Below are 9,693 nucleotides of genomic sequence, written 5' to 3'. Positions count from 1 at the left end.
TGAAAATAGAACTCCTATTATGTTGAATTTTCAAGATCATGCTCCTGATGATTCCAAAGTCTTCAATCAAACGTGTGGCCAAATAACCTCCTTGATAGCTTCAATCATAGCCATGTATTCCACTTCACTGGTTAATAATACAATATTGACTGCAGTATCACCTCCAACTCACCAGAGGTCAACCTCTAGCTTCAGAGTAGAACAAAGATTATCCAGATCTTCTCCAGCCTAGTCTGAATCAACATATCCAGCTACATGTCTTCCAACAGATTCATCTCTCAAACTTCAAACCCAAATCAGCATTCCCAAAATACATCTCAAGATCCATTAACTTGTGAATGACCATTATCCTAATCTTGCACATAGTGACCAGGTTCCACATTGACAGCTTGAGAAATGTTGGGCTGAGACGACGAGTGCATACTACTGCATATGCAAGGCTGCCAACCAAGACAACTAAATCTGTATTAGAGCTTCTGCTATCAAAACAATAACATCACAAGGTACACAAAAACACACAATAGAGATTTCTTTATGTTCTACAATGTCAATGGTTAAACCGAATGACAAAGGATAAGGCATTAAATAACACTAGTTATTCTTTTACAAGTCAAATATGACTATGTAAAAACTGTAACAATGACAGAAGGTATACCTTTAGTATCTAAGTCAGGTCTTAGAGAACTCATTCTATTGTTGCAGCAGATGAGGTAACCTATTTTCCAGATTGGAGTCTTATATACATGCAGCAATGATTCCTCTACTGACCACCACAATTCAAATTCAGATGCAATTTCCATTAGCTTTTGATGTTTTCCAAGATCTCAGCCCAGCGAATTGAAGAGCAGAACAGCACTAAGGAGTGAGCATCAGCTATTGACATCAGCTTTCGACAAGCGAAGTTTAAATTTAGTTGAGATTGTAGCAAATCAGACAACTTCGGGACCTGTATAAACAAATATTCAACATAAATTTAACCAGGAGAAGAACATAATAAAATGTGCTAGTGGGTGTTTTGGGTTACAAGATAAAGTAACACAGTTATTAATAGCAAAGCTTAAAGCTCAAAATGTTGACTAGGCATAAAGTTGTTCAGCCTTGTTTAGAAATTAGCAGCTATTGTAGCTTCATTTTGGGGTAGAATGTAAAATTAGTAGCATAAGACATTTTAGATCTAGAATTCATACTGGTATGTTCTATCTTTTTCCAAGAAAACTGCATGTTGACTTATAAAAAAAAAAATGAAAACTGCATACTGTACCATGTTTCAACTTATCACTAACAGTGCGGCTTTTAGTGTAGGAGCTACAACTGAAATTGGATTAAAACACAGTAAGATATTTTAGTCATGCCTGACTTCATTGATGAAAATTTTAAGTCATATTTCTGAGTAGTACAATCAATTCTAAACCTAATGGTACTAATTGAATAATTGCAAGAGTCAGATTACAGAGACATATTCATTGCCTTACCCATGCAGTGTCGGCTAGTTCTTTTAGAACTTTTGAATGAACTAGATCGCCCAAGCAGCATATCCTCTTAGTTAAGACAGCAAGACCGCTGAGAAGAGAAGACTATACCAGACAAGTGAAACTCAATTAAGAGAAGCTAGTATCATAAAATGTAATATGGCTTGCCAAAAATTGTGTGAACTTGATATCAGACATAAAATTAAATTTGCTAATGGGTTGTTTAGGCTACAAGATAAAGTAACAGAGTTATTAATATTAATGCTTAAGTCTCAATATATTGACCAGGCATAAAGTTGTTCAGCCTTGATTAGCTATTAGCAGCTATCACTGCAAAATTAGTTTATGTAAGCAATTTAGATTTAGCTTTCATACATGTATGTTCTATCTTTTTCCAGGAAAACTACATACTGTATCTTGCTTCAACTATTCATTGACAATAAGGTTTTTACTTTTTAGTGTAGGAACTACAACTTTTTTTTTTTTATAAGTAATAACTTTATTAAGACCAAAATAGAAACTCCCAAAGTATACAGAAAGTATATAGTTGGTTATTAAATTATATAATAGCACAGTAAGATATTTTTGTCATGACAGACTTAATTAATAGAGGTTTTTAGCTCATATTTCTGAGTAATACAATTAATTTTTTTTTAAAATGGTACTAATTGATTGCAAATAAAAGTCAACTTACAGAAACATATGTTCATTACCTTATCCAGTCACTGTAGGCTAGTATCCTTCAAACTTTTGTATGAATTGGAGCACCCAAATGGGTTGGCCTCTTAGTTAAGAAAACAAGATTGACAAGAACAGAAGGCTGTAGCAGACGTGTAAAAATCCATAAATGAAGCTAGTATGTTAAATATCTCTGGTAAAGATATGTAGAAGTGATTTTATGTGGAACAATTTTGACAATCAATCAAGCGTGCAAGATGGCTAACCATCAAATTCATACCTTAGCAAGCATTGAAGTGTTGAAGTCACTAGAACAAAGGGTTCTAGGTGAGGCCACAATAACAGAATAAGATTTGATAGGTGGAAGATCTGTTAGGAATCTGTGTAGCTAATTTTGGTTAGCATCATCCACAATCAATTTCAAGGAATCTAACCAACTTATTCACAAGAAACATAGCTTACCAAAATGCAGAAATTCAAAAAGCTTTTAAGAAGCCACCATACTTGTGAATATGTGTAGCTTCTCAAGTGGCAAGTTCATTGTAATTGTACCAGCCCAATTGAAACAAGAATATGCCATCCTGCCACACTGTTGGAGTATGTCATGGATCTTGCCCTCTTCTAATTGGTTAGGGAGTCATCAAAATCTTTTGGGAGAGTCGCCATTCCCTGTTTTTATATCCATACTCATACATGACTTAATGTGTAAAACTTTCAAATCATTTCTGAGTAACAAAATGAAATTTTAAACCAAATGGTAATTTTTGAATAATAGCTGATAAAAGTTATATGTCCATTACCTTATCTGCTTACCATTAAGAACTGTTCTTCCAACACGTTCATGAATTGGAGCATCCAAAACAATTGGCCCTTTCATTAAGGAAAAACTTACAAGTAGAGAAGAACAAAACTGACATTAATTGAAGCTAGAAAGATATGAAGAAGAATTATTTGGGAATTATTTGGGCAGATATATACCTTTTAGAGTGCAGTAAAGTTCATATGTTGATGAAAAAAGAGGTCCCTAGGTTAACCAACCATAACCCAGGAAAAAAATAAGATTCAATGGGTGGATGACATACTGGAATTCATTTTATTAGAAAAGATCCATTGCTAAGTACATAGGAGATGGAATGTAAAAGCTGGAAAACTTGGACTCACTTGATATTTTGTTGGTTAACAAAGGTAGTAGAGCTATCATGTAGAGTAAACTTGTAAACATTTGCAGATATAGACACAATAATAGTCCAATTGGCCAGCAACCAGAAATTTCACAGAGGTTAAAATGAAGATGGCTTCCAAAAATTTGGAACTTGATATCAGACAAAATGAAAAGATGCTCTCTTTTGACTTGAATCTCAGGTTGTTACTGTTTCTTGGGGACATTAAACATGTCATTTACAGGCAAGTCAAATGATAGAATTTCACAGCGCTTTGCTCAAATCCTTTGTCAGCTGTTTGAAGTTTGAAGGGAATGAAATAGATTGAGAGCCTATTGATCAAATGTGACCTTTTATTGGAACATTGAAAAATAACTGGCATCTTTAAATTAACGAGGCATTCCACCACATCCAGTGCTGGTAGAAGTTCTGGCTTCTTGCAACTGTTAACAGACAGATGATGTATAAATGAAAGGTTCCCCAACTACAGAACAAAAAAAATTCCATACTTTTTAATTTGTGGTTTTAACTTTTAATTATTATGGTGCTGTGTGTTGAAGTTGATGAGGCAGAGACTTGAGGTAAGCATAAAATCCCTAAGCATTTAGTCTTGTCCAACAGAAATCGATCTTTAGTCCTAACATCTAGGCATTAAACTGAAACAGTGATGCAGATTCAATGTCTAATGAAAACAACAATACAATTGCACATAAACCAAAAGTAGTTATGATAAAACATTCATTACAGTTTTCCAAATATCTATCATTGAGCTCATCTATAGTCTTAAAAGTGTGAAAAGAAAATCTCTAGGATGCATGATTTCATTCCAATGCATAGAAGATGCATAAGAAAAAAAAAAAAGAGCAGCATAGAAAAAGATAGATTAATAAAACCTTCAAGAATCCAACTTCAATGACAATCATAAGATGTGCAGGGTCCTCAAGCTCTGATTGACATCAAGTTGCCACAAATTTTGAACATAACAACGAAGAATGAAATATTAGAAGATAAAGGATTGTGCCTGACTTATTAAGTTCAATAATCTTCACGAACACAGTCATTTTGTTCTATTGCATTGTAATCACAGTTTTTATAAATTCAAGAAATCTAGCAAGCACACAAAATGGAGAAATCTGAAGGTTACGTTTAGTTAAGAGTAACACCTCAGAAGAGAAGAATATGAGATTGGAGGAAACTCACAAATTTTAATTAACTTCAACAAGATGGGAATCAAATTAACACCCTGGCATTACAAAATCCAGCTATTTAACCACTCTGGCAGCAAACAGTACGAAATATTCAGCTTTTCTTATAAAGTGAGCATTAGATGCACTTAGCTAACAGCAGAGGGCATCTCTATTGGAATGGATTGCACTTCTTCCATAATTTTCTCCAGAAATTAGCCATCTTGTTCCCAAAAATTCAGCTCTTCATGAAAGGAAAAGTTGCCCTACCAGTCCAGCAAAGTGTTAAGATCATCCAAATATGATACCTTCACCTAAGAATATTATTATGTGTCAAAGTTTGACCAATTTGAATAGAAAATGAAGAGTACCACCCATGGAAATACATATACACTACGCTTGCTGCTTTCACAAGGTTTAGCTAGAAAGATTTGGGTTGTTTAGGCTACAAGATAAAGTAACAGAGTTATTAATATTAATGCTTAAGTCTCAATATATTGACCAGGCATAAAGTTGTTCAGCCTTGATTAGCTATTAGCAGCTATCACTACAAAATTAGTTTATGTAAGCAATTTAGATTTAGCTTTCATACATGTATGTTCTATCTTTTTCCAGGAAAACTACATACTGTATCTTGCTTCAACTATTCATTGACAATAAGGTTTTTACTTTTTAGTGTAGGAACTACAACTTTTTTTTTTTTTTATAAGTAATAAACTTTATTGAGACCAAAATAGAATCTCCCAAAGTATACAGAAAGTATACAGTTGGTTATTAAATTATATAATAGCACAGTAAGATATTTTTGTCATGACAGACTTAATTAATAAAGGTTTTTAGCTCATATTTCTGAGTAATACAATTAATTTTTTTTAAAAATGGTACTAATTGATTGCAAATAAAAGTCAACTTACAGAGACATATGTTCATTACCTTATCCAGTCACTGTAGGCTAGTATCCTTCAAACTCTTGTATGAATTGGAGCACCCAAACGGGTTGGCCTCTTAGTTAAGACAACAAGATTGACAAGAACAGAAGGCTGTAGCAGACATGTAAAAATCCATAAATGAAGCTAGTATGTTAAATATCTCTGGTAAAGATATGTAGAAGTGATTTTAAGTGGAACAATTTTGATAATCAATCAAGCATGCAAGATGGCTAACCATCAAATTCATACCTTAGCAAGCATTGAAGTGTTGAAGTCACTAGAACAAAGGGTTCTAGGTGAGGCCACAATAACAGAATAAGATTTGATAGGTGGAAGATCTGTTAGGAATCTGTGTAGCTAATTTTGGTTAGCATCATCCCCAATCAATTTCAAGGAATCTAACCAACTTATTCACAAGAAACATAGCTTACCAAAATGCAGAAATTCAAAAAGCTTTTAAGAAGCCACCATACTCGTGAATATGTGTAGCTTCTCAAGTGGCAAGTTCATTGTAATTGTACCAGCCCAATTGAAACAAGAATATGCCATCCTGCCACACTGTTGGAGTATGTCATGGATCTTGCCCTCTTCTAATTGGTTAGGGGAGTCATCAAAATCTTTTGGGAGAGTCGCCATTCCCTGTTTTTATATCCATACTCATACATGACTTAATGTGTAAAACTTTCAAATCATTTCTGAGTAACAAAATGAAATTTTAAACCAAATGGTAATTTTTGAATAATAGCCGATAAAAGTTATATGTCCATTACCTTATCTGCTTACTATTAAGAACTGTTCTTCCAACATGTTCATGAATTGGAGCATCCAAAACAATTGGCCCTTTCATTAAGGAAAAGCTTACAAGAAGAGAAGAACAAAACTGACATTAATTGAAGCTAGAAAGATACGAAGAAGAAATTATTTGGGAATTATTTGGGCAGATATATACCTTTTAGAGTGCAGTAAAGTTCAGTTGTTGATGAAAAAAGAGGTCCCTAGGTTAACCAACCATAACCCAGGAAAAAAATAAGATTCAATGGGTGGATGACATACTGGAATTCATTTTATTAGAAAAGATCCATTGCTAAGTACATAGGAGATGGAATGTAAAAGCTGGAAAACTTGGACTCACTTGATATTTTGTTGGTTGACAAAGGTAGTAGAGCTATCATGTAGAGTAAACTTGTAAACATTTGCAGATATAGACACAATAATAGTCCAACTGGCCAGCAACCAGAAATTTCACATAGGTTAAAACGAAGATGGCTTCCAAAAATTTGGAACTTGATATCAGACACAAAATGAAAAGATGCTCTCTTTTGACTTGAATCTCAGGTTGTTCCTCTTTCTTGGGGACATTAAACATGTCATTTACAGGCAAGTCAAATGATAGAATTTCACAGTGCTTTGCTCAAATCCTTTGTCAGCTGTTTGAAGTTTGAAGGGAATGAAATAGATTGAGAGCCTATTGATCAAATGTGACCTTTTATTGGAACATTGAAAAATAACTGGCATCTTTAAATTAATGAGGCATTCCACCACATCCAGTGCTGGTAGCAGTTCTGGCTTCTTGCAACTGTTAACAGACAGATGATGTATAAATGAAAGGTTCCCCAACTACAGAACAAAAAAAATTCCATACTTTCTAATTTGTGGTTTTAACTTTTAATTATTATGGTGCTGTGTGTTGAAGTAGATGAGGCAGAGACTTGAGGTAAGCATAAAATCCCTAAGCATTTATTCTTGTCCAACAGAAATCAATCTTTAGTCCTAACATCTAGGCATTAAACTGAAACAGTGATGTAGATTCAACGTCTAATGAAAACAACAATACAACTGCACATAAACCAAAAGTAGATATCATAAAACATTCATTACAGTTTTCCAAATATCTATCATTGAGCTCATCTATAGTCTTAAACATGTGAAAAGAAACTCTCTAGGATGCTTGATTTCATTCCAATGCATGGAAGATGCATAAGGAAAAAAAGAAAAAAGAGCAGCATAGAAAAAGATAGATTAATAAAACCTTCAAGAATCCAACTTCAATGACAATCATAAGATGTGTAGGGTCCTCAAGCTCTGATTGACATCAATTTGCCACAAATTTTGAACATAACAACAAAGAATGAAATATTAGAAGATAAAGGATGGTGCCTGACTTATTAAGTTCAATAATCTTCACGAACACAGTCATTAATTGTTCTATTGCATTGTAATCACAGTTTTTATAAATTCAAGAAATCTAGCAAGCACACAAAATAGAGAAATCTGAAGGTTACGTTTAGTTAAGAGGGACACCTCAGAAGAGAAGAATATGAGATTGGAGGAAACTCACAAATTTTAATTAACTTCAACAAGATGGGAATCAAATTAACACCCTGGCAGCAAACAGTATGAAATATTCAGCTTTTCTTCTAAAGTGAGCATTAGATGCACTTAGCTAACAACAGAGAGCATCTATGTTGGCATGGATTGCACCTCTTCCATAATTTGCTCCAGAAATTAGCGATCTTGTTCCCTAAAATTCAGCTCTTCATGAAAGGAAAAGTTTCCCCACCAGTCCAGCAAAGCGTTAAGATCATCCAAATATGATACCTTCACCTAAGAATATTATTATGTGTCAAAAGTTTGACCAATTTGAATAGAAAATGCAGAGTACCACCCATGGAAATACATATACACTACGCTTGCTGCTTTCACAAGGTTTAGCTAGAAAGATGTTATCTTTAGCTTTCTTTTTCGCTCACAAATTTTTTTAACCGTGGCAGATGTTATAAATTTTGATTTTAAAGATTAGATATCATGTATAGAATGCAATAGAAACAAAGACACAGGAACAGGTTACCTATCAATAACGGTCAAAGCAGATGAATCAAATCTCCCCAAGTAGGATTCGAACCTACAACCAATCCGTTAACGGCGACCACTTTATCATTGAGCTACTGTGGAACAACGATAGATTCGAAGCATGATGATAGTACAAAGTACTGCTCCCATTGGACCTGATAATAGCATAATACAATGCTAAGACTGTGAATGTTATGTGAAATACAACTTTACAGCATTCTCAACTTTAAAGTACTAGATAATTGCATAATACAATGCTAAGACTGTGAATGTGAACCACGGCTCTAAAAGCTAGACTATTAAAAACTTGAATGTTAACTGAAGCGCTTCAGCAGCAGAATGCTAACTAATATCAATCTTATAAGTGTGAATTATTACTTTTTCACAATACATAGTTTTATTTAACTATTGAGAGTGAATTTCCCTTGCATTCCGTTATGTTGGAAACAAAATAAGAAATGCCTTGGGAGAGGAATTGAAGTACCTAAACTTTTTTGTTCATTAATGCATTTCAGTTCTTTTCCTTCTTGCATAGCACCAACAAATAACCTACATGCATAACATTTGTTATATGGTTCCTTAGAAAAAAAAATGGAGTTTACTGTAAAAGAAGAGGAGGAGATCAGGTTTAGATGGACTTACCGCATAATTTCTGTATAATTGGAATATGGAAAATCGGCGTTGAATATTGTTTGCAATTATCAAAAGAGATAACTCCATTTTTTTTTTCTTCTTCTAAAACAAATAAAGAATAAATTAAAAAAATTAAAAAGATTAGGGAAAAGTGAATAGAGGAATACTGAAATTAGGGGTAACATACCGCCCATCTGTCTTGGAATAATTTGCACAGCTACCGTTTGATAATTCATCATCAATACAGATACCTGGGATGTCGGAAATTTTGGACCAGTCTGCACCGCTCCCCTTTGCGCATCTTTCTTTTAATTTGGGGCAATCATTAATGATTAACTGGGTAGGTGTTGTATAGCTTGCTTTGTTGGCAGATACACCAAGTTTTTGCAACGGTAAAGTTCAACCATTGAAGAGAAGAAAAGTTGCCCAACCATTCAGGCAAAGTTTCCATTCCATCAAATTCCCTTATGGACAGCTTGAAATAGCAGTGAAGTGTTGAATTTCGTCCGGGATAGAGTTGAGTTGAGTCCATCCATATAAATATAGACATTAAGGGACGCAGGATGGAAGTCATGGAACTGAGAATGGAGAAAACATCCAGTTCTTCGCAAAACCCACCTATCGACAACTATCAAGCGGCAATCCCATAACCACTGGGTAGACGTGTCAACTTTTGGCATTTGAAAATACCTACTCGGGTAAGAGAACGCACTTCTCCTATATCTGGAATAAACCCAGGTTGGGGCATCCGGAAATTTCTAATTGAGTAAGGAGATCTGAAACTCTGGTA

General features: G+C 34.3%; 1 non-coding gene across 27 annotated transcripts; it reads right to left on the bottom strand.

Annotated features, from left to right (window-relative positions):
* Positions 1-251: 251 nt before the first annotated feature.
* Positions 252-9,456, bottom strand: LOC112008735 (uncharacterized). Of its 27 annotated transcripts, none has more exons than XR_010624917.1 (12): positions 8,755-8,861; positions 8,269-8,425; positions 4,201-4,805; positions 3,309-3,750; positions 3,126-3,171; positions 2,948-3,034; positions 2,610-2,816; positions 2,428-2,527; positions 2,183-2,289; positions 1,473-1,574; positions 656-946; positions 252-440 (listed from the first exon to the last, which is right to left on the bottom strand). It is a non-coding gene; the product is annotated as an uncharacterized LOC112008735 (transcript). The 27 variants fall into 27 exon arrangements; XR_010624894.1 differs by lacking the exons at positions 2,183-2,289; positions 2,428-2,527; positions 2,610-2,816; ... (2 more) ...; positions 3,309-3,750; positions 4,201-4,805 and adding exons at positions 5,425-5,531; positions 5,670-5,769; positions 5,852-6,059; ... (2 more) ...; positions 6,553-6,996; positions 7,759-8,024 and having other exon boundaries at positions 8,755-8,860; XR_010624899.1 differs by lacking the exons at positions 2,183-2,289; positions 2,428-2,527; positions 2,610-2,816; ... (2 more) ...; positions 3,309-3,750; positions 4,201-4,805 and adding exons at positions 5,425-5,531; positions 5,670-5,769; positions 5,852-6,059; ... (2 more) ...; positions 7,759-7,801; positions 7,902-8,024 and having other exon boundaries at positions 8,755-8,860.
* Between the last annotated feature and the right edge of the window lie 237 nt (positions 9,457-9,693).

This window comes from Quercus suber, unplaced genomic scaffold, assembly GCF_002906115.3.
Source record: "Quercus suber isolate HL8 unplaced genomic scaffold, Cork oak 2.0 scaffold_498, whole genome shotgun sequence".
Classification (NCBI taxonomy): Eukaryota; Viridiplantae; Streptophyta; class Magnoliopsida; order Fagales; family Fagaceae; genus Quercus; species Quercus suber.
The sequence above is the reverse complement of the archived record's forward strand: the minus strand, read 5'-3'. Positions and strand labels throughout refer to the sequence as shown.